This window comes from Agelaius phoeniceus, chromosome 1, assembly GCF_051311805.1.
Source record: "Agelaius phoeniceus isolate bAgePho1 chromosome 1, bAgePho1.hap1, whole genome shotgun sequence".
Classification (NCBI taxonomy): Eukaryota; Metazoa; Chordata; class Aves; order Passeriformes; family Icteridae; genus Agelaius; species Agelaius phoeniceus.
This window is the reverse complement of record NC_135265.1, coordinates 84,818,452-84,843,832: the sequence shown is the minus strand read 5'-3', so window position 1 is coordinate 84,843,832 and position 25,381 is coordinate 84,818,452. Positions and strand designations below refer to the sequence as shown.

General features: G+C 43.4%; 1 protein-coding gene across 2 annotated transcripts in view; it reads left to right on the top strand.

Annotated features, from left to right (window-relative positions):
• Nucleotides 1-10,898: 10,898 nt before the first annotated feature.
• Nucleotides 10,899-25,381, top strand: part of GRB10 (growth factor receptor bound protein 10) — a 145,471-nt gene continuing 130,988 nt past the window's right edge. Inside the window, exons 1-2 of one of the 2 annotated variants that reach the window (XM_077182655.1) lie at nt 10,899-11,088; nt 11,181-11,414. The gene's annotated coding sequence lies outside the window, so the exon portion shown is untranslated. The remainder of the gene's footprint in view (nt 11,089-11,180; nt 11,415-25,381) is intronic. The other variant, XM_077182658.1, reaches the window with a different exon arrangement.

The following is a 25,381-nucleotide window of genomic DNA, read 5'->3' as shown; positions in this document are numbered from 1 at the left end:
CTTGTAATACAAATAATGGGATTTACCATGTTGGCTTACCTTTATTGGCTTCTGTATTTCTCAAGGAGAAAGGGAGTGTGGGATTTTTGCTCTTCATAGAAGACAATTTACTTATTTCCTTGGTGTAAATAATGCTGAATATGCTGATGCAATGTATTACACAGGCTGGAAGGATGTCTGTATATGAATGCTATCTGTTAAATAAAAAGAGTCCCATGTCTGTCACAGCATGGATTTAACTGTGCCTTCCAGTTCCACATCTGCTCTGTTCTGTACCAGCAGAGTTGTCTTTAAATGTGATCCTTGTGACACATTACGACTTAAAAATATTTTTCTTTTAATCAATGGATACACATTCCATAACATATTGCCCACATCAAATATTTTTACCTTTTGTATCCAGGGTACAGTCCTCTCTTTCTTGTTCGCTTTCCTGCATGCCCTTTGGTCTCTGTCCTATCATATGATACAGGCACTAGTGTTACCCAGAGATATTCATGCTCAGTTAGGCAGCAGGAATTCACATGACATGATGATGAAATTATATAGCAATGTATAATTCTTGTGTGAAACTGGGCACCTGCATCTTGCTATAACGAGGGCCACGTTCCCCAGTGCACCCGAATGAAAGGTGCTTTCTGCTGCAGATATAAGGGCTGTCTGACCACAAGATTCAGAACTGGGATTTCACAGAATCACAGAATCAGTTGAGTTGGAAAAGACCTCTGAGATCATCGAGTCCAACCTATGACCTAACATTACCATGTCAACTAGACCATGGCACCAAATGCCTCACCCAGTCTTTCCTTAAATTCTTCCAGAGACAGTGACTCCACCACCTCCCAGGGCAGTTCCTTCCAATGTCTAATCACCCTTCCTATAGAAAAATTCATCCCAGTGTCTAACCTGAACTTTAGGGTCAGTTACTGCTTGCTTTCTGAAAATTTACCATCAGGTAGTGTTTCACTGTCCTGGAGAAATACTTCTATTTCTTGCTGTTTCTTAACACTTGGTCTGTCCACACATGACAATAGAAAGGTGCCTTACCTCATTGCCTCAATGTATGGGAAGGTTAGAAGACAAAAAAGAAAAAAAAGACCTCCACCAGACCTCACTTCAATTTTCTGGAAATAAAGAAAAATTAAAATATTAGTGTGTTAACAATCAAAAGAAAAATGACTTTTAACTATACAGCATGCTCTGCAGAGTTTAGAGATGAAGAAATCAAGCCTGACTCCAACTTGCACCTTGACCTCACTGGGACCAGAACTGGACCCTAGTTTGTAATGCAGCCTGTTTTCTTGAAAAGGAGCTGGACAGGGTGTGAGTGTCAGCACTGAAATACACACAGAGTAATACATTTATTAAAATCTATAAAGCAAAATATCCTTCTGTGAGGGTCATTCTCTCTTCGCAAAACTAATTTTCTGAACTGCTAGTAGAAAAATGGAATTTCACTCTTCAGAAACTTGTATTTTTTGTCTCCTATGTAGTTTGCCACTGGCTCAGCTTTCTTTTTCTCCTTTTCTAACTTACACTATGAAGATCATTATAAAGTATTTATATTATGAAAGAGTTCGCTTTTGAAAACCCATGAGAAATCACCTTTCTGTAAGCATGAAATAAAGTCCTTAAGAGGAGAAACCCCACTTCAAATCATGCCAAAGTTTCACATCTTTGGCACATCTAAGTTCTACTGCAAACTTTGCAAAACATGACATGTATTCCACACATATTCAACATATACCTGAAGATAATGCTTGGCTCCTACATGTCTTCCTAGCTGCACTCCTATAGAGAGTTTAGACCCAGTAAAGATCTGCTGGGGGGGATATGCACTGTAATTTATAGCAAAGTTGTTCGCTGTGTGCCAAATGCTGTTCATGCTTGAGGGTTTTGTTTTTGACCTCACTGCTTATTAGAATAAGGTCTGAGAAGTATGCAAGCTTTCTCCTAGTCTCAAATTAACTTATTTATATTGTACTCCAACATTTGGGCTGAAATTCTTCCCATTTCAATATCATGACTGTATTTGTTACTATATCAGTGTAAGAAGTAGGAAATTTTTTCTGCTTATTCCATTTTAAAAATGCCTCTTTCATTACTCAGGTTTGCTCAGGCCTGACTAGGGAAACATCCTGATGCCTATTTATGGAGAGTTTCACCATCTCAGCAGGTTCCCTGGATTCATACATACCTTGTGCTGCAAGGTATAATGCCTAGCAGGTATTCATGTTCAGAAATTCAGTTCCACTTTAAACAAGTGCTTAACCAAGAGGTGCTTTTTGTGGGCAAGTTGTTTCAAGAGTAGCTGGATACTCTCCATGGGCTCACAGGCAGAGCCTACAAAGCACAGCCCAAGACTGAGCTGCTCTGGGTCCTGGTCCAGCTACTTACTTTCTTGTGGAGCTTGGGAAATTCTCTTTTTTGCCAATGGCTTTGTCTCTGCCTCTAACTAGCATCCCTTAATTTCATGTGCATGATGCCCTTAATTTCATGTGCATGATGTTTGAGTGCCATGTTTGTGGCAGAATGCAAGGAGTTTAGAAATGCTGATTTTCCTTCAGATGGAGAACAGAATCTCTCGGAAAACTGTGGGCATGGGAATGCTGTAAACCTAAATGCATCAGTTTCCCTATGTGCTAAAGCAGAGAAATCCCACTAACTCTGCTACCAGGGCACTATAAAATTATGTTCGTTATTGTTTGTAAAAGGCATCAAGTTTCTTAGATCAATACTGCTACTGAAGTACAAAGTAATAGTACTTCTCAAGGAGGAAGAGGATTGCCTTTTGAGCTGCCATCTGCTCCTGGCCTGACTCCAATTTCTTCCTAGTGAGTAATGTGAAGGCAATTTCATTTTCACAATATGACATATGTAGCTCTAGGTCTTAAAGAGGGAGGAACAATCCACCAGTAGTCTGCCTCCCACTGTAGAAGCAAATTATCTAAATTAGAGCATAGTAATTAGACAGATTCATTGATTTGCTGTAAATATCCTAGCTCTATCATCAGTCCATTGTGGTTCACAGAATGAAGTTTGCTTGGTTGTTTCTTAATATGGCATTTTCTACATTATCTCATCCCTGAGGCATGGCTGAAATAAAAGTCTGTTCAAATGCTTGCCAAACAATATTAGGATAAGAGGATCACCAAATCTTTGGGGGCAGGAGGGAGAACCTACAAAGCAATCAATGTAAGACCAGAAATGTCATCTGTCATCTTAAAACAAGGGCTCTTTGCAACAGAACCCCCACCTTGAGGCAGGCACATGATCACAGAGGAGCCACATTGCTGTTCAAGGGAGCCTCGCTGCTGGAGCCTCAGTCCAGCTGAGGCCTTTCTGCCATGCAGCAGCCTGTCTTAATCTTCACAGAGTGGTTAGAGTGTGTTAAAAAGGCTCTTGGTCAAGGAGAAAGAACTGATCTTGCCTGGTGGGTGTAACTGTTCTGAAAGTCTTTTCTGCAAAGATATTCTCTGTTCCCTTTCACTAAACATTTTGAGGTCCAATTAGCATATGAGATTAGACAGATGTGCACCTTTACATGACTAAGTTTAGAAAAACAGAATAAATCACAGCTAAATCTTAGGCAATCAGTGACAAGCTTGCATGTCCCAAACTTCCAGCGAGAGGTGGTGAGAGCTCCCTGAGGAGCTCCAGTGGATTTCCTCTCAACTGCTGTAGTAACTACTGCAAGGCTCCCTGAGACTTCTCACTGCCTGTGGATGTAGAATGCTGCTAAAGATAAATGTCTGAGCTACTGTGTTGCAACACAACTTTATTTTTTTATTTCATGTCTGCTAAAGCATCAGAAGAAAACACTCAATGGCAGTTTGACCTTCGTAACTTTAATTACATTTTTTGGTAGTGAAATGAAGAATTGTCAAAAATTTACTTCTCAAGAAAGTCACAGATTGCACTAAGAATATATGCAGACTATTAGTATACATCTCACAACCATGGAAAAGAGGTTCTTTCATAAAGAACAGCCATCACAGTTTTGAGAGGAGAGGAATCACAGCATCATCAAGGTTGGAATGACCCCACAAGAAATCTTCATTTTGTCAGAATAGCAACTACAGGGCAGTCCTTTCTGTTGAAAGACTGCTCTCTTATCAAAGGATGTACATCACTTTTTGTATATCATATAACTAATCCTCCAAGATTTTGCTATAATAAAGACACACTAAATGCCTTCTTCTGACCAGACAGTATGAAGTGCAAGTCCCATCAGTCTCCTTGGATGATGTTTTTCCAAACAGAAGGAAATAATTTAAACCAGAGAATGACTTCTTATTCCTTTAGTGGAGTTGAATAAATAGACAAGACTTGTAGAAAATACAGTTTTAAATCACTGCAGATACAATTTCTATTTTAACACAAGTTCTCAAAGCTCTGTTTAAGCAACTAGCCTACTGCTTGCTATGGATGGAGCAAGGGAATATTTTCCTGCCAGCCATTTTCTGAGAAAGTTTTGGCTTAATTGGCTAAGAAGAATTAATGAGAGACTATAACTGTATGACAAGGGATTAATTTAGATGACAATGCAGTGTACATTGGTTTTCATTTGGCGATTTTTTGGGGTAATTCTTGCACCAGGAAAGCAAAATATGACTTCCTTTGCAAATGGCAGTTTAAATACAAAAAGTCAATTTCAGACTTGAATTGAGTATTACACATCTGCATTTTGTTCATTTAAAGTCACAGGATGGAAATGGTCTCAAAATTCAACATTACCTGGTCTGGAGAATGGGTTTAGAATGACTTGGCTGCTATGGAGAGTGGTGGTGCCTACAGCAAGTGGGGAAAACCAATCTGAAACACACCTCAGCTCTGCACCTATACCCTGCAAGCCAACAAAGGGCACAGTGGTTCTCTGCAAGGCTGTGTTGTACAGAGGTGCATTTTAATCTAGAGGGTGCTGGGGTCTGCACATGGCTCAGCATACTGACTGAGGGAAGATCTCTTTTGGGTCCAATACAGCTGGATTGCTGTGACTCTTCTCTCAGCTTAGTAATACCTACTTCTATGTAATCTGGTTTTTGTTTACACCATTTAAATGTTTCTGTTTTTCAGATGGCAGTAGCCTAATGATCCTGCTTCAGCTGTTGTGAAAATATGCTCTAAGAGCTACAGCCTGCAGGCAAGTTATGGCATTGAAGATTTTCTCTTTGTCTTTATTATGATTTTAATTGCCCCTCCCTCAGGAACCAAGAAAATACTTGAGACAATATCACAGTCACACTGAGATCTCTAAGAGTTTTGCCACTGACTGCAGTGTGGCTGGTTTCATTCTGAGCCACAATTTTTATTGCCTTCTCTCCTTATCTGTGGCAAAGCTGTAAATGAGCACTACATTTTGAATAAATCCTGATTTCTCATGTCATAAATGAGAATATAAAGTATAGTTGGAACTGAATTTCCTCCTATTGCAGTATGATTTTGAATTTTTCTTCTAGTGTTATTTGGCATCCTAGTTAAAAACTTATTATGCATCAGGAAAGCAGCTGACTTTGATTGGGGAAAGAAACACTTTTAAGGTGTCATTTTGCTTAACACCTTTGATGTCCAAAAGTGCCCATTTTCTTCACCACTTCATTGGAACTGAGAGAATACAGCAATTTATAATTCCTGGTGTTGAATCAGTCTATGTGTTAATTGTGGAGCTAGCGGTGGGAACAGATGTGTTTTTGTAGAAGGGTGGGCTGAATGTATCTGTCTTTTTAATGTCGTTTCTGTTTAAATGATCAGTATTTCTTAAAATTCCCCTCTCCTCTATACCACCTTGTGTAACTGCTCTATTTCGTGCAGTCCAGGAAGAGCACATCTCTCTCACTAGAGCTTAGGACTCCATCTCAAATTACAAAATGTCCCTGACTATTCAGCCTTTTGAAAAAGCTGTAAATAGAGATATAACTTACCTAGCAACAAGGAGTAGATCTCCATAATGTGGTCTATGAACACAGTGAGTTTATTCAGTTATGGTCATGCTATAGCTTTTCTTTTTCTGTCACCAGTCTTTAGACATAGACTACTGAAAAAGTCTTTTCTATTAAGAAATAATAGATATTTGATATTAGAAGTCCTCTTGATAGCAACTGGGCAGAAGATAAAGTCTCTAAATTTCTAAAAGTATGTATTTGATGAAGTTCTGGCTGAATCAGTTAAGAACCGGAACTAAGCAAATACTTCTTGTAAAACATGCAAAGTTTTGAAAATCTCAGTCTTTTCAGTCCTTTGGTGAAAACTGAAATTCCATTTGTATCCTTTAGCTCATAAAGCTATATTTAGTGAGTTTTTTTGCAAACTTGTTTAGTTTTTTTTTCTTAGTGCTTTCATTTCCCCTTTCAGCTTACAATCTTCACCATATATTGAGTGATACAATAAATACAATGGAAAAGAAGGACGTAGACAGAATGGAAGGAGAGTGTTCCCCCTGCTTCCATCTTGATGTTAAAAAGGCTTATTTTTTTCTGGACAGCTTTTAAAAATATTTTAAGCATTTGCTTCATTTATAGTAAAAGCAACAAAAATAATTTTGAGTTGGTTTTGTTCCAGATTAAGCTTTATTAAAATTCTACTGTGTTAGAAGACTTCCTGTCTATTTAAGGTGAAAAGCTTTGTCCATGACAAAAGAAACTTATTATCATTTCAAAGGTTGGTCAGCACTTTTGCCTATATACCTACCAGGCAATAATGACCAAGTTGACCCCTTTTAGATAGCTGGATTCTTTTATCAGTGCATTCTACTAGTTCAAGATCATGCTTAATGCTGACTTTCATATAATGCTTTCATGAAAGTTCCTTTGAGAGGGAAAGCAGTGGTCAGATTCTGATCTCTCCTCTTCAGATCTTCTGCTATTGGATTTTCATTTCCTAAATCAACGTAATAGAAAAGAAAATTATGCCTGTTCTCAGTATATATATGAAATATAATAATGTTTCTAAAGAAAACTTCATATCTACTAGACAGTTTTCATTACTCTATTTAATAAAACATGAAAATGACCTTTTTCTCTGCTGGAACTAACTGAATTGTGAGCTTAGTGTCCTTTGGCTAAGTTCCAAAATGAAAAGTCACCCTGCAGAGTTCAAGTCTTTGTGGAAAGCAAACCAAGTCCACAGTACTTGAACTCCAACAGCCATTTATTATCAGGTATTGAGTCTTAAATGTAGAGCTAAATAGGGAGAGAATGCCTATGTTCTGTTTATATTTTGGACCTGGTTTTGAACACTTAACACATGAGAAACTTGCACTAATGCAAGTTCCTGAAGAGCATAAATGGTAAAAAGACCTTTTCCTGGGCTTTCTGGATATCTTGAGGTAGAGAAAAAAGAGAATAAAGTGATATCCTAAGCCCAATTGCACCACAGGCTCTGAGCTTGGAAGCTGCAGGGCAGCAAGACTGTCTCCAGCTGGGAGGGAACTGCATGCCCCATCCTCTTCTCCCCCAGTGGCCTGGATTCCCTTGAGCACAGCCAGGGAGCCTCATTAGTTCTTCATCTTCTTCCATCATGGGTCAGAGGAATCTGTCTTCTCCAACCCTAACCCTTAACCACTGTGGAAAGAAGAAGAAAACAGGGAGCTAGGACAAACTTCTCCTGGGTACAAAGTCCTGAGGGCATCAAGGCTTTTGCCAAGGCTGTTTGCTTTTACTTTTTAGACTGTCCTTGAGCAGGAATAATGTTTACATAGTCAGAGTACATTATTGCCAACATTATTTCTTGTGTGCTTTTTCTTGCAGAAAATGATCATCTTTTCTTCTTAGAGAAAATAATCAGCATTTTAGGCTGTTATTTTCATGATACAGCATTGTGTAGGGTGTTGCCAGAGATTCACTATTTAAGAGAAAAGATAAGCATGTCCTTCACTGCTACTGAAAAGATGCATTGCTACTTCTCCACTTAACCATTTTAGTGGTGCTATTTTGGATAAACAATCTTATGACAGTACAGTTTTGTCTTGAACGACACAGCTGTAGTCTAGGAAACTAAACATATCTTTCCTAGTGTTTTTATTTGTCAGATGAGTATTTTCAATATTCATGTGTATCTATTTTTTTAACCCACTACTCACAAGATGAAAAATTATTATAATACTTTTCATCACAAGATGAAAAATATTATACTAATAAGACTTGAGCAGTTGCTTATTTTTGTATTAGAAAGAAATTTAAGTACATACACATGCTTAATAATAATTCAATTGAACATTTTATCATTGTCAAAGGCATCTTTAGAGGAATCCATCAACTCTTCTGATTTCCATACAAGTCAATTTACTGTCTTCAAAATGTAATGTTAATGGCACTCAGTGTACACACTGTAATCCTTTAAAATAATGTACACGGCAAACGGATATGTTCTCATGCATTAATAATTTAAAAGTTAATTTTAGGTACTTAATATGATTAACTGATGGATCAGCAGTCTTATATATGAGAAACAGTGAGCACACTCAAAGGAAGAGCATACTGGAAGGCAGCCAGGTGGCTGCCTGCATGATGCTTCAAAAATACCTGAGTTTTATCCCTCCAGTTTCCCTCAGTGTCAGATGCAGAGCATCACGGTCATTAAGGCGGTCTGGTTTCAAGATGGAGTGTGCACATTGCCTTAGAGGCTGAGGTAGCAGGACTTTTGGGGAAGAAGGGGATGTTTTAGAAGGTGGGAATCCCTGCAATGCAATCCTGCTGGTGGTTGGCTGGCTCTGCAGCACCAGACCAGTTATATAACTTCTCTCCTTTCACTTCTCGCTTTTTGAGGACACGCTGTAACGCAGGGCTGTAAATTGATATTCTAGGGTGGAAATACTACAGATGACAAAGTATAACCATTGCATTGCACAGCTAAGGAATGTGCCAAGGGCAAATAGCATTAAACAGTGTGTGGAAGAGGCATGTGCTGCAGCCCTTGGCCATGCCCACAGCAGCGGGTTCTGCGAAAGCAGCAACAACTGAACACCTATTGCACAAACCCTACTCAAATCATACAGGTACATGCACGGCTGCAAAAAAGATGGAGATTTTCTCTTCACTGGGAGGCACAGGGAGCAGACAAGTGGCAGCAGGTACAAGTTGCACGAGGAGAGGTTTCACCTTGATTTTGATTCACTGAAAAAGAAAATAAAATTTTTACAGCTAGAACAATCACCCACAGGAAAATCATCCCCAGGGGTGGGGGTGGAGTCTCCACAACTGGAGGCTTTCAAGATGCAATTGCACAGGGTGACAATCTCATCCCTTTCCCATAAAAAGTTGCAGCAGGTGATCTTTGGAGTTCCCTTCCAATCTGGGCTGGATCTACGTGTGCAGAAAGTTTCTTACGTAAGCATGTGGGACTGTGATGCCAGCCTACTGTGAGTAGGTGCCTTCTTGCCACTGAGTAATCTCAGGCAGAATGTGATACCACATTCACCTTTTCACTAAATAGTGAAAACCTGGACAAGAAACAGCTTCTCCTTTGGTGAGGCACCAGCACTCTGAGGCTGGACCCACAAAACACAAGATCAAGGTGAATACTGGCTCACAGGAAGGCAGGACAAACCAGCCCGGCAGTGGGAAGAGAGGGCTGAATGGGGCTGGGAAGTGACAGCCTACAGAACAAGGTCCCGATGGACTGGGTCAGTGCAGGACAGGACGGGAAGCAGTGGTGCTGACAGACTGAAGAGCAACGCTCAGCACTGCATCAAGCGGAGATGGCCGAGGGGAGCGCGGTACCGAGGAGAGGCCGGAGGCTGGTGGCATGAGCAGGGTGAGCAGCGAGCAGGCAGCAGAGTGACACGTGTGTCCAAGAGGCTGAGGTGACACGCTGAAGGAAACTGGAGAGATTATTTGAGGACTTGAACAGGGAGAGCGAGTGGTGAGAGCAGAGCGAAACAGAGCGAGACCAGAGCATGGCTGGAAACACGGGGACGGGAGGGCGGGCTGATAAGAAAAGCATCACTTTAAATACAGTAAAGAAGAGCCACGGAGGAAGAAAGAGCAAGAGCAAAGAAGATATGTTACATTTCAAAATATATTCAGCTCAGGCGCTCAGCCACAATACTCCCATTAGTATACATGCATCCGTCTAGGAAGAAAAGCCCAGAGATTTCTCCCACTTCTCCTTGGGCTCAATTGCCTTTTATAGGGCTGACCACTTTCTTATGAGAGGTGTTTTTGCGTCTAGTGAAGTAAATATTCCTCTCCTCCCAGAGTGTGACGGCTCTTGCTGGAAGTCAATACATTTAAAACCAGTAGCTCTTAGGGAAGAGTGCAGATTTGCTTCCCTTAAAAGAACTTTTCCACAGTCCGAGTTATTTGCAAGGTACTTGCAAATCGGATGGCTGGGAGCTACCGTGGTGAAACAGCGAAGGTCCCAGCGCACAGAAGTTCGCAGCAGCAGTCTCTAGTAGTGCTAGCGGCAGCCTGAGGATGCCGGGAGGGCAGGGCGCTTTGCAGTACGCAGGAGCTCTGAAGAGCCCACCGTCCTGCCGGCACACGCCGGGAGCCCGCTCCGTGCTGTCTGGAGCGCAGGAAGGAGAGCTGAGATACTTGCCCTGCGCAGTTTTGCGGGGAAAAACGTGAGAACAGGACAGGACCGTCGAGGTTAATGAAAAAGTCCGAACACAAATGTCTCGCGTGTACAGATGCTCTGCTGGTTTTAAAGCCAAACCAGCCCTTCCCAAGAAAAGCACGCGCCGGTGCTACCTGCGGGTGAGCTTTTGTTAGAGGGCAGGAGACCCGCCACAGCCCCACGATGTGCCGGCCCCAGCGCCGCTCGCCCCGGGACGAGGGAGGGCGGGCAGGGGCGCCGCCACACCGCCCGCGGCCGCCGGGGCTCCCGGCCGCCCCCTGCCCTCGGCGGGGCGCGGGCCGGGGCTGCGGCTGCGTGCGGCGGGGGCGGGAGCGGGGCGGGAGCGGGGCGGGGCCCGCCGGGAGTCAGCTGGGCGCGAGAGGAGAACGCGGCGGCGGTGGGCGCCGTTAGCACCGGAGCCGGCGGCGGCAGCAGCAGCAGCAGCGCGGACAGGCAGGCAGAAGTTTTCTCCGCAGATCCCTCCCGCAGCCCGGGGACGCCTTGCGGAGGCGCGTGGCTCCCTGTTCGCGTTGGGTGTGTTTTGCTTTTTTTTTTTTCCTTCCCTCTTTTTTTTTTACTTAATTGCCTTTTTTTTAAATTGTGTGTTTTTTAATTTTTTTTTTCAGTTTTAATTTTTTCTTTTGTTACTGTTGGTTTTGAGGCGCGTGGCTCCGAGAGCTCGCTCTCCCCCGCCCGCGCCCCACTGCACCGCGCCGCCCGGAGGATCCCCCTCCCCGCCCGCGCTCCCGTCCCCGCCACCGCCGCGCACGACCCTTCCCCCGACCCGCCGCGCCCGCCCCAAACTTGGCGGGTGCGCGGTGCCCGGCGGGGACGGTGCCGGCTGCCTGCCCGCCCTGCAGGTAAGGGGCCGGGGGGCGGCGCGGGGCGCGCAGGGGGGCGGCGGCTGCTGCCCCTGGGGAGCCGCAGCGGGGTGAGGCCGGGCCGGGGTGGGTGAGGGCTCGCCGGCTTCTCGGTAGCGGAGGCCGGTGGGAGGAGGAGGAGGAGAGCAAACTTCCTTTTCCTGGGGCCGCCGGCAACCCCCCCCCACCCCCTCCCCACAGTGCCCGCGGGGAGCGCCCCCCGCCCGGCGCGGAGCCCCCGGGGTCGGACGGGGTTCGGCCGGCGGCCGCGGGGCTCGGGGGATCGGCCCTTTTCCCCGACTCGGGGCTTCCTTGCCGCGTTTTGTTTGCTCGCCTGCTGCGCGCCTCGCCCCGGCGGTGCCGGGAGCCGGGCTTTCCCGTCGCCCCGCGCTGGAGGAGAGCGAAGACCTGCCCCGCCAACTGCTGGTGGTGCTGCTGCCGCCGAAAGTCCCCGGTATTCCCCCCGCTCCCTTCAGGGTTTGCAGGAGGGCTGGCGGATGGGCAGTTCGCAGCAGTGCCACCCCGGGGTGCTGCCACCTTCCTGCTGATGTGCGGCCGTGTGCCCGCCGGAGAGCGGCCCTGCCGAGCCCCGGCCGTGCCCACAGCCCCTCGCTGGCCCGGGAGACCCTTCCCGGGGGGCGGTGCGGAGCTTCCCCTGCCCCACTCCCCGCCGGGGAGAGGCGGGCACGCATGGCTCTCATTGTATAACCCTGGTGCTGCAAGCCGGGGCTGAAACTGTGGCATCTTTATAAGAACAGTTTGCAGTTAATTGGTTTGGCAGATGAACTCCTGCACAATCCTCTTGCCCGCTTCTGTTGCTCGAGTGCCAGCGCCCCCTCCCATCCCTTTCTCCCTTTTCCCCGCTTTCCTTTGAAGCGTCGCATAACTCTGTATTGCCAGCAGGATGGAAAGTGCTGATTCAGCAGCCAGGAGCCCCACTCCATCTGAAGTGGTGGTCTGCCTGAAATGCTCCCATTTGTTGAAATGGGAACATGTGTTGCTGGTATGTCAAAGCAGCATTGATCAGGTTTTCTAAAACAGACCCAAAGAATGTGCCTTGCTTTTCTCTCCACCAAGGCAGAATGAGTTTGGGGTTGGGGCAGGATACGAGGGATGTGGGCATCTGCCACCTTCAGTTAGGCTTCGAAGGGGCAGCTGAAATTGTTTTGCCTCTTAAAGGTGCTTATGTGTTTTAATGGAGGTGTTGTGGGATGTGTAGCAAGGATGCATTAACACTCCAGCTCCATCTATTCCTGAGTTTTGATGCTAGTAGTTGTACTTACAGCTCTAGAAAGGGTACAGAGAAGGGCAACAAGGCTAATCCTAGGATTAAAAGGAGTGAGTTATGAGGACAGGTTAAAAAAAAAACCCACCACAAACACATGGAGATTAGAAAACCTGCTTGGAAAAGGGGAAATATGCTTGAAACTTTAGATGAGAGCTCTGGCTGTGCTTCATGATGCTTTTGGGGCTGAGGCAGGGTGCAGGAGCTAAGCAGGATGCTCTTCCCATGCTGTTAGTCTTCCTCCAGGGCTTAACCTCTCAGAGCAGCATAAGAAGGAGAGCTGTTCCAGAGCTGTATTCCTCTGGCTACCTTTCTACAGGTATGCATTAATATCAGAGCTTCTTGGGTTTTCTTTCTCTAACACTGGACTCTTTAAAATTCAGCGCAGTGTAGAGCAAACAGCAGAGCCTGAAGAGCACTGCTTGGTAGCTTTCCTGCAAACAGTAAACCAACAGAGCAGCTGACCCTGATGCTTGCCTCTGGTGCTCGTTATACCATGTTCTGGTCTGATTTATTTTCTTCACTTGGACGTTATTTGTTCTTAAAGTAGGTCTTGTTTGCCCTGGCTACATATTAAAGATCTTGTGGTACTTGCATGGTTTTCCTTGGTTTTGTTAATCAAACTATCCCTTCTCTTAGCACTGTGTGAGTTGGCTTTTATCCTCACATACAGCCCCACCTGGATTTCAGAAGTGTGTTCCTCTGTTTTTTAATGCGTAGTCCAAAAGCTCTGCCTAAATGCAAAATGGATTTCTGCATCTCAGTTCTGCTGAAGAGTATGGTGTGCACTCTGTAAATAAAACAAGTGTTTGCAGCCCTCTGTCTTGGGAGTGCTTAAATGACTCTAGCAAGAATCGTTGTGAAGGTTTTTTAGAAACCTTTGGTCATGTTCTCATCTGTGCTTGGGATGTAAATGGGCAAAAAGTGTCTGGATCTTTCTGGCAAAGGTATCCTTCCAAGGCAGGGAGTTCCCAGCTGGCAGAGGAGAGGCATAGCTGGGTCATGCACTGCTTCTGCCAGCAGCACCAGAGTGTTGTGCTGAGAATTTGTTTTCTGACAGCCCCAAGCGAGCAGATGTCCCTCTGGACTACCAAGCACCGTCAGCTTCCCTGGGCACAGGTAGCAGTGGCAGCAGGCAAACTGAGGGGCTCTGGGCTGGTGTCACTCTGGGTGGGACCCTACTGTTGCTCCCTTTTGCTGTGCCTCTCTGCATGTGGAGGTTGTGGAGGTGATGGTGCTAAATGAGGCCAGATTTTTAGGTATAACTTCTGCCTAGACCAGCTCAGCTCTGTCTTAGGAAGTGTGTGTATATGTTTGTGTGTGAAATGCACTCAGGTGCTTCTTCAGACCACTGAAATGTGGGGTGGGGAAATAGGTGGAGGGGTGCCTTTTGATGTCCAATGGTATGCATTTTTAGGATGCATTTAAGTATTTGCTCAATTAAAATTTTCACTGGTTGCAGCAAACATTGTGGTGAAGACCCTTACTATTTTCTGCTGGCCTTTTTATTCTAAATCTCTGAGTGGAGTTTATTAATGGGGTCAGGGGAAAAGCTTCACTTTGTGCTAACATTTCTGTCCAAACTAAGACTAAGGAAGCCTGCTTTTCTTTGGATTTATCTCAGCTATGAGAGTATTGTTGCCAGTTCACAGTGCAGTGTTTCTTAAGCGTGCCCACCTGGCCCAGTGTTTTCATAAACAAGGAAGATAACTCCTGAGACCTCTGCCTCTGTCAGGCTTGCATGCAGCTTGCCAACTGGCTTGGCTACAGTGTGGTTGCATAAGCCTCCTTCTGTAGGAAAGCAGGCTAAGAAGTTAGGATTGTTTTTCTTGGAAACTGGACCTGCTCCTGGCTATGTCCAAAATATACCAGTTGCAACTCTTCACCCAGGGAAATCTAGGAATGGAGATCCTTTACCAAAAAAGTTGAAACCCCACAATCCTTTTTAGGAATTAAAAGGAATGAGGTTTCCAAGGAATCCCTTTATTAGCATTGAGCTTTATTTACAGGTTTGCTATCTTTACACCCTGCTGGTCAGGAGAGCATGTTGCAATCTAAACTTGGATGTGGCAAAATAGTCTCGATTCCTATTACTTTTTCTCCCAGACCAGTGGTTGTTTTGAAACATAATATTATGAAGTAAACAGATGCTACCTCACTGACTTCTCTTTCTTTATACATGTTGAACTGTGCACTTCTGAACTAGTCCTGTGCCAGGTCTTTCCTATTCTCATGCCATCTGTTGAACTGGATAGGAGTTCTCCCTTTAGCTCAATAGGGGTCCTCTGTCACATTGGGAATGTGCACTATCCTAGAGAGCCAGATTCCACTATGAGAGCATCATTAAAGAAAACTGATCATCAGTGTGAGGCATCCTGTCTACAGACAGTCTCTTAACATCTTTAGTGATGAAACAACTAGAACAGCCTGACTTTAGAAGATTTGGTTTGATATATGCTTTATTCCCCTGGATACCATCTTGTCAGCAGGTATGTGTGTAGAGAGACAGACACTATGTTTTTCATACAGGTCCATTCATCTGAAAATGGAGGTCATGGTTTCTAGCAGCTTTTGGACTTCAAATGTCCGTAGGAGCACTGAATATCAGTGCCAAGGTATCCTAAAACTTTTTAATCAAGAGATCTTCACATTCACACTAATGTGCCTCCATTGACTGAAAACTTCCTTCCTCCTTTGCCTTCCTAGGATCTTCCATAAGTCATAGATGGATCAGCTTGTACAGAGCATATGGACATGGCTTTTAGGACTGAGGGCATTGCAAGTTCATCCTCTGCTTTAGAGTACTGCCCTTGTGATAGTTCTGTCTTTGCTGGTCTCTGTAAGAGGAAAGACCAGGGAATTCTGTTACTGGTGAGGAGTCACTCACAGAAATGTGAGATTATGAGCACTGGGTGAGTTACTTTCCCTTAGAAGGTGGCAGCAGCTTTATGGATGCTGCTTGGGTTTTTACAGGCAAACAACCTGTAGTGGCACTGACCAGAGACTCAGGTGTGGATTGAACAAAAATATAGTCAGGATGAATAAGGATGGGTTCTTCAAAGCCCAGCACTAATGCTCATTTACAAGTCAAGAGAGCTTTTAATGAAACCTGCTAACTGCATCCCAATTAGTTAACCCATGGGGAATGCAGATTACCCCTCCTGAATGGTTACAGTAAAAGCTGTCATGAAGATCAGTTGTTTTAAAGTGGATGATCTTTTTAGCAGAGTAGGACACCTTCTCCCATATCATGGATAATACAACATGTAACTACTGCTGTAAATTAGTGGGAGGGACCTTCTTCCTGAATCCTTTCAGAAACCTTTGGTAAGTCATTATATCCCTGGGTCTCAGATGATAACTTTGGAGTGAGTAAAATGTTAGAGGAAAATGAGTAGTTCTCTGACATGTGATATGAAGTGAAATTACAGGTTATATCAAGCTTGTAGATTGCCAGACTAGATCTGGAATAATCTAGGCACATGGCATGAAAGTCTACCTCATTGATGCTGGGAGAGGTGAGATGTGTCTCTTGGAATTCTGCAGCTTTCATGACTGCTGTCTTTGAGATTTTGCTGTTTCAGGTGCAATATTTACTAGAATGGTTTGAACTCTTCTTGGAGAAAGGATCAGCAGTGATAAATTCCCCCTTTACCACATGATGATGGAACAGACTCTGTTTATTCTTTCCTAAAGTGAGAACTGGGAGGAGGGTGAGGGGGGTTGAAAGTCTTGATTATATTATGCGGTGTATTTCTGAAAAGAGCTTTGGGACAATGGTTGATAGTCATGGTCCTTGGATGCAGAGGTGATGAGTGCCCTAGACAAGTTTCCTGGGAACATTATGGCTATCTCTGCATTCTCTTCTTGTGGGCAGATGCTGTAGAATATCTGAGAAAGAAACACGGTGCCCTGTTTCTGTTGTATTCTTTTGTTGGACTCCAGGGGAAGACTGCAAGAGCTTTTCCCATTATCTTACCCTCCTGCTGTTGAGCTGTCATCCTTAGGCCGAAAGCAGCAAGTTGAGCAGCTATGTTGAGCTTAATGCCCAACAATTGTGTTAATGGTTGCAATATTAACCATTGGACAGTTTTGTTGCTCTAGCTGTAATATTCAATGTATTTCTCAGCAAGTCTGTTTCAGCGTTTTTGGAGGCCAAATCCAAGGACCATGGGGACGTTCCAAAAAAGACTGTTTTGCACAGACAGGGATGAATGGGGTAATTGTAAACACATGTTTGGTTAAACCACTAGCAAACCAACCTCTCATTCTTCCCAGCCTCCATCAATGCCAGCTTCTACTAGCTCATAACAGGACAAAAATAGGAAATGACTTTCCTGGCAGACAAACCATAGAGGAAATACCATACCATCCTGTTGGAATAAACCTATAGCCCAGTGGGAAGGAGCTCTCTTGCTGAGCAGCAGTGGGGATTTCTGCATTTGTTCACACAGTAAACATCAGAGCGTGGTCCATCCACTCCCTTCACGCTCTTGCTACAGAATTTGTGTCAGCAGAGAAATCTGAGAAACTGAGTGTCTGCATCCAAGCTGAGCCTGTGGTTGCTGAAGGCAGCTAAGTAAGGGTGGATAGTACTCCACGAGACCAGTATCATTCTTCCATTATGCATCCCTGGTGAGAAAATCAATAAGCAGGGAGAATGTGTCAGTCTCTAGAGTCTTTTCATGGTGGAGATTAGCACTTGATGAACACTTAGAGACTTCTTTCAGTGCCCAGCATCTAAATTCTCCCTTTTGATGACTTGATCTAGTGGCTGCAGCTCTGTCCAAACTCATGTTGTTGGTTTGAAGCATAGACTAAGCTTTCAGAAGTTACTTTTATACTTTGCTTAACTTTATTTCTAGCTCTTCTTCAGGTATTAATTTAAATTTTGAAACTGTGAGGAAGGGAATCCATTAAATGTCATCCAGATCTCTTTCAAGGCTGATGTTGCTGTTAGTGAACTATCTGTGGTTCTGTGATTCTGATTTAACACTTAAGCATATTTTTGGTGAGGGAGTTGCAAATGGGCTTTGTATCTGTGCATGCTTCATATATTTGTGGATGTCAAAACTAACTGCCAGCAAGGATTTGAATCCTTTACTAGAGAAAAAATTACTAGAAAAATTTTCCCAGATACTGACTTTATTGGAGGATGGTAGGACAAGGTAGTTGTATATTAGAAAGGATTGGAGCAGAAGTTTTCAAGGCTGAAATAAAAATGGGGAGGTGATTTTTTTTCCTCCTTGCTTTCTTCTTTCCTTCTTTTCTGTGATGTTCATGTCTGCCAAACTACTAGGTACGGATTCAGATAGGAGAACATTCTCTCCTTAAATGGGAATTGAGAGAGGGGGTGAGAAGGACTGGGGGAAGGTAAAATCTGTAGGTTGGTCTTGCTTAGTGTACTGTTAAAGCTCTGAGCATCCTTGGAAAGGAATGAGGAGCTTTTATTATATCAAAGCACAAGTGTGGAATTAAACTTCAGGGAGTTGGAAAAGCTGAAAATTCAGAAGGCTTTGGCACAAGACAAAAATATCACAAGCTTTCTTAAAAGGCCTGCTTTCCCTTCTGGCTCAAATGTATTAAAGTCCATTTAGCAGAATGTTAAGGGAGAAATATGTATTGTGAGACCATCGATTATTTCTGACTTAATGTCTTGTGGGGGATCATTCTTCATTCTAATAGCTGCTCGTGCTGACATCACCCGAGATATCAGGGGATTATGTCAGAATTCAGGCCTTGATATTGTGCAGAACAATGGCTCAAGTGCTGGCAGATGTTTTCTTGGTGGGTCAGGTTGCTTTTGTTTATCCTGTCCATCTCTAACTGTGATGTTCCAGTTACTGTACATGGTCACAGCAAGAGATGTAGTAAACAATTTCCAAGAGAAGCTTATCTCTGCAGTGCGATGGTGAGGACAAAGTACTTCTTGCCTCTGCATCTTATGCTAGAGGCAGATTTACCATCATCTAGATGCACAATACATGCATTTTTAATGGTTTATGAAAAAGCTCACTAGCTGTAACATTGGTGTCTTTTGTTTTGTTCTGTTGTTTGTTGTGTTATGTTTGTCATTCCAGGAATTCTGAACTGAAGTTAAAAAGTTGAGTCCAAAAGCAGGTGGGTTTGGTGGTGAAGGTTTTTTTTTCCCTGTTCTGTTGGTTGGTTTGTTGTTGTTTTTTCTTTTGCTTTTTCCCCCTCCCTGGCTGTTGGGCACCTAGCTTTATTATGAAGGCCCTTGTGGTTTAATCTGTCAGGCAGCTAAGCACCACACACTTGTTCACTCATTTTACCCCCACATCAGTGGGATGAAGAAGAGAATTGGAAAGAAGGCAAAACTCCTGGGTTGAAATAAAGACAGTGTAGGAGAACTGAAAAGGAAGGTAAAATAGCAACAGCAACTGAAGAAGGGTATACAATCAAGTGATGGATGATTATTGTTGTTGCTCACCACCTGCTGGTTGATGCCCACCCAGTCTCCCAGCAGCAGGCCACTCCCTCTCCCCAGTTTTTTTGTTCAGTAGGATGCCATGAAGTATGGAATATTCCTTTGGACAGTTGGGGTCAGCTGTCCTGGCTCTATCCCTTCCCAGCCTGTTGTTCACCCCAAGCCTCCTCACTGGTGGGGTGAGAAACTGAATAGCTGTTGACTTGTGTGGGCATACTTAACAATAACTACAACACTGGTGTGTTATCAGTATTATTCTCATCCTAAATCTGAAACACAGCTCTATACCAGCTTCTAGAAAAGAAAAGAAGCTAATTCTACCCCAGCTGAAACCAGGACAGCCCTGTGATGGGAAAGAAATTGAAATAGCCCTTTGTGATGCTCTAGAAATGAGTAGACTGGAATGTTACAGTCCATGTGTGATCTTCATGAGCTGGTTATTTTGATATACTTTACTGGTAGGCTGTTAGAACATTACAGGTAGTCATCACATTTAGCAGTTGAAAAGTTTTCGAAGAGGCATTGTGTTAATTTTCCAAAAGGCTTCAAGAGAATTGATCAGCAAGACTATGAGATTAGCTGTAGGAATGGAGAGCAAATGCTGTTTGAGTTGCTGACATCTCTAATGTGTACTCAGACTTATTTCACATTTGGCATGCATTTTTTTGTTCTAGAGCTGATGCTAATAAAGGTCAGGAAAAATCTCTATGGCGTTCCTTGCTAGCAAAGGTGGATTACACTCTTAACACATGGGAAGTCAGAGGAGCATTGCAAAGGCTGTTGCAGCTGATGCAGTTAAGGTGTGTGGTAACACTTGTAATGCCCGGTTGAGTTGCCGGATAATTTTCTTCCCCAGTGTGCTTTGAAAAGCAGTGTTGGTACAGCCTTCAGTAGGAGAATGGCATTGCAAGGTGTCTTGCTAGTCTAAGCCTTAGGTAATTTTGGTAAATGTGTAACTGATCCTCATTTACTTGGAAATTATTCCACTTTTCTTCCCAGGAGCAGGAGAAGTTCTCACAGGTGTTTGGAAAATGGATGATTTTGAAAAATTCAGTGAAGGAGTCCTGTGCTGTAACAGCCTTTGTTTTGCTTGTATGCATCTCTGAGAACTTCTTGGGTCCTTCATGTCCAACAGTCCAGCTCTTCCTTAGCAAGATTTATTCCCCAGGGGTCTCATTTAAAATTCACATAAGCTAAGGTGACATATCTGTAGGTGATGTGAAGTTGCCTTTCAGGTCAATTTGACAGTGCTTGGTAGAGTTTCAGGAAGATACAACATGTGCAGCTGTCAGAGAGGCAGGTCACTTTTATCTCTTTGAGTATTTAAATACTAATTTTTTTGTGTATGTGAAAGCTCTACAATTTGAAGAGGTGAAAAAACCTTTCCCTGAGAAGAGAGGCACATTTTCATTTCTCAAAGGACGTGGGCTATGCTAAGAGCTGACTGCTACCAAAAGCTGACAATGTTTTGTTGGAGTGTTTGGGTGTCTTCCCGTGGGCCAGCTTGGTGGCTCACTATGTGTGTGCATGGCTGACTAACTGGGTAGGAAAGCTATCCTGTGGACTTGTTTTTTCTGGGATTGGTTTTCTTCTGGGTTAAAGGATGGGATCAGTTCTTGGAAGCATGGGGTGGGGCAGCTGAGGTGAGGTGCTCTTCCAGGGAAAGGAAGAGAAATGAGAAAGAGAAGAATAGATCCCATCTATCCCAATAGATCTTTTCAGTGGCAGCAAACTGCTGGGCCAGCTTGCAAGCCATCAACTTATTTTTTTCTTTGTGAATTTCAACAAATCTTATGGAGCTTCACAAACAACCAAGCTAAAGACTAAACCTGGCTTTGTAGAGGGTCTCCAGAGCCTGTCAGTATTTGCAAGGTCTACCTGTGAAAGGGAGTTTTCTGCAATATGTGGGGGTTAACCTTGTGTTTGATCTCTTTGCTGCCCTGGAATGTGGATCAAATAGATGTTGTGTTTATTCGTGCCTTTTTAATTTTGCTTCTTTTTCTAATAAAATGGACCTGTGGTGCTGGGTTGTTTTCTTAAAATGAATATGAAACGTGTCAGAGCTAGGTGGCGTTTTTTATTGAGCAACTCAGCCATAACAAAAATGTTACTCTTGCTCTTGTACATTTAAAGAAGATAAAAATAGCACCTTCACAGTTTCAGGAGATTATGTAAGGTATGTGTAGCTGTATCTTATTATATGATATCATCATGAAATAGAGCAACTAAGGAAGTAACTGGTAATAAATCCATCATTCTTCATATTATGAAAAATAGTAAGCATGATAGCTGTTCAAACACCAGAGATTTGGTTGACTTACTCTGAAACGTAGTGGTAAAACATATTTGTTTCAGACCAGTTACCAGCTGAAATGTTTTTTTTTCCTGGAATGTCTCATCTGTTCCCAGTCTCAGAATCCCAGAACTGCCTGTGAGCTGGTTCAGCCGTTCTGCTCTGATCAGGAAGGGTTTCTGTAGCCAAAGTCAAATAAAGGCATTTGAGGTGACTGCTCTGGTATCTGCTGGGAAATGGCCTTGATGGCTGTGGGGCAGATCCTGCCCTTGAACACCTGGGATTCTTGAGGGGCTGCCTTAGAGCTGCAGTTTCTCAGCCATGCTAAAGCTAGTCTGCTTTGGCCTGGAAAAATCCCAACCAAACAACTCTGCAGACTGAAAACCAGAATGAGTTCTTCTGTAATTTCAGTTATTATTCTTGGCTGTGGTAAATGTGAAATGATTTTGGGGGCAAGATGACATGTCATGGATTTTCTTCGTTTTACCAAATAGAGTTTTGGAAGACTTGGAGTTCAGGTTCTTGGGTTCAGGATTGCACAGCAGTGACTGGGGTTTCTCTTCAGAAACATTTCTGAATAGTTTTTTCCATAGTTTTAGCACAAAAATGGTTGAGTTTTGACTAGCTCAGTCCTTCTGGCTGAATACCAGTTCCATTGTGTGTTGACTCTTGGATGGATGGAAGAGTTTTCTCAGCCTTTGTTGCAGGGACTTGCCTCCATCTAGAAACAGTTTCTGTCTTTTGCAGGGTCCTTTGGGAGTGACAACATGTGTATTAAATATTCTTCCCATACCCTGTGTTTTACTTTGAGCACTCTTCAGCTGCTGACTGAAGTTCAGGTTTTATAGCAGATGCTACTTATGATGCTTCAGTGGCTTGGCATAGCTGTGTCAGGTTTTGGGGCTCTTGAGGTGAAGGAAGTAATGAATGAGCAGTAATTTCATGGGCACACTAATGCCGTTATGTACAAATAGCAAGTTTCTTCCTCTTTTTGGGATGTCTGGCCAACTTGTATGCTTGCCTTCAGCCATGTCATATCTGTACTGACCTTGGCAGTGGTTCAGAGAAGATTCATAAAGCCAGAGAAGCATTCATGGGACAAGTACTTTGAAAAATTAATTGTTTTATTTATTTTTCTAAAGTGTGTGGGTACTGAAGCTTTCTTCCTGTGTGCAACTGTGGCTCGTCTAAAGTCAATGTTTGACTACAGACCAAGTGGTGTGGTCAGAGTGAATTTTTTGCCTAAGCCTATGTTAGAGCCATAAATTGTTGCATTGTGTGGGTAATGATGCTTTCATCCAGTACTTGGTCTTAGTCACCTCTTCTTGCCAATATCCTCTAATTCTGCAGTTGTGACTCTGTGAAACCAAGCAAGGAAGTGTGTGAGGAGCTCGAGAACTCTTTAAATCCTGACTTAGTGTCTTGAAAACCTGGAGATTTCCAAAGTGGAATATATATGTACACTGGATCTATTACTATATTATGTAGCCCTTTTATGGTGTCTGAGGGAGGTGTATCTCCTCTGCAGTTCAATGCATGCTGCATCCAGCACTTCTTTGGAATCCCTGGGACCCTAGGATGAAGCCTTTCAGCAATGGAGTGTATGCAGGGCTGGTTTGTGCTGAAGTTCTGAATGGGGCTTGGGTGGTGTGGGAGCTTTTTAGGGCTGTGGCTGTGTGTGGATCTGAGAGGCTTGGAGGAGGGAGCTTCAGGTTAAGTCTTCCTAGAGTCTTCTGGGATCCTTTTAAAAGTAGTGCTGTAATGGGGTGACTCAGGATACCTGACACCTTAGCCATGTCAAATGAGGTCCCTAGAAAATCAAGAGACTGAAAGGCTTTATTAACAGTGATTTTCACCTGAGATGCTGTCTCTGAAATCCATTAGATGTTTAAAATTAACCAAATATTCTAGGTAGCTTAAATGAATTTTAATGAATTTCTGCCACTTTTATAAGAAGACTCTTATTTACAACCTTGTTGCTTTAAGTGCAGCCTGGATTACAAGTGTTTTATTTTATCAATGGAGATGATTTTGTAGCATGGCAGTAATCTTCCTAAAGGTTTGCCTGGTCAATGAAGAACTAACAGGATTTGTATAAAGCAAAGCAGAGCAATCTAAAGTAGCTGTATCCTAAAGCTGACCTAACCTATAAAGCTTTGAATTTTCATATCCTCTTCCACTGGGATACACCACAAAGTCTCCTGCTCTTTTGCATCCTGTAAGAAAGAATTGAGCCATCCCATTATTAGGGAGGAAAAACTGAATACAGGCAAAAGATCTGAAATTTATCTAAGAGTATAAATGAAGGCCAACTAAAATGGTTGGATGTTTGTTAATTGTGATACATACTGAAAAAGACATATCAGAAGCTATTTCAGTCTGCTTTTGAGCATTTGATTGAGCAGTTTCTAAGTGACCTCTCTGCTCATATGTGTGTTTTGTAGCACTGGGGAGGGAGGAGGGGAAGCTGCTTTAAAGGGGCCATGCTGAGAACCTAGAAGAGAAGGTGCAAAGAAGGGCAATATTGATACAGCTCAACTTTTTCATCCCCATGATCTTTTGGAGTTCTTTTCCCTCCTCATAGTGCACCCACTTCTCAGCAGTGTGAGATGAGAAGGAATCAAATTGACTTCCATTGCCACATGTGGCTTTCTAGTGTGATGTAGAGAAAAGGCAAAGTAGGCTGCACCCCCACCCTTCTCTGGTGAAGATGATGTGATGGGTGGGGGAATGTCCTAACTCACAGCATGGCTAAATCATGGCTCTGAAAATCATTACTGATATGATTATCTCTTTGGAGTAATGCTAACACTTTTCTTGGAGCTGCTGTGAGGCATCTGTATGAGAAAAGCCTGCAGTTTTTGGTGGATGTTTTGCCTGTGTGATGGTTTTATCACTCTGTGTTTGCTCCCACGTCCCAGCTCATGGAAGTTAAATTCTCTCAGAGATGATGGTTTCTTCAAAGGTGGAGGAAGTGTTATGAAAAAAATGGGGAGAGAAGGAGTATTTATACACAGTGCATAGTAAACATCCTGCTTGTGATACAGGTAGCTAAGTTGTGTCTAAAACTTGACCTGGCTTTGGTCCTGATATAAACCCCAAATGTTCCTTTGGAGTGGATGTTTATGTGCCATGTCCTGTGGCCTGGTGGCCATTTGGACAGTCAGGGATTCCAGGGATAACCACATGGTGAGGCACTAAACAAAAATGCTTCTGCTGAATGCAAACAGTGGTGCAGTTGAACTCCATGAAATGGCAATGTGTGCTTACCTTTCTTAACTTCAAGCGTCTACACCTATGGATTTTATTTTTTAAAACCATTTTATTTTTCCTTCTTCTGTTTTCCAGCCCTGTTAGTATTTAGGAGTGATGAGTGCTTTGCCTTTGGGGACTGTCAGCCTCATGGTCCAAGATCCCAGTATCTGCAGTTGTAAATCTGCAAAGTGGAGAGCAGAGAGTCATTCCTGATAGAGAGGGATGGGCACTGCCACTAATCCTGTAAATCCACTGTGGGTCCCTCCCATGCACAGAAACCTGATCTTAACTCCTGCATCTTAACATCTACATCTCTTTCCTTTGCTGTGATATTTACATATAATTCCTACTTCTTTAAACAAGAGGGAGTTGGATCTAGTCAGATTTGAGGAAAGCTGCATGAGCTAGCCTTATGAATATTTATCTTTGCATCAGCATCTTACTCAGGGATACTCAAGAAAAGATGACAAATGACTGTTTTTTTGACATGCACAATATAAAGCAAATGCAATTTCAAAGCTTCCCTTAAGCCTCTGTGGCATGCTTAAATATCTTCCAGTTGCACAGTTAAAGGCTGAAATAATTCTTGTACCCTGGATTTGTGAGATTTGTGAAATGCCTATCCCCAGCTACTTCCATTGATGCAAATGGTGGAGGTCAAACTGGGGAGAGGGGCTGAAGAGAGA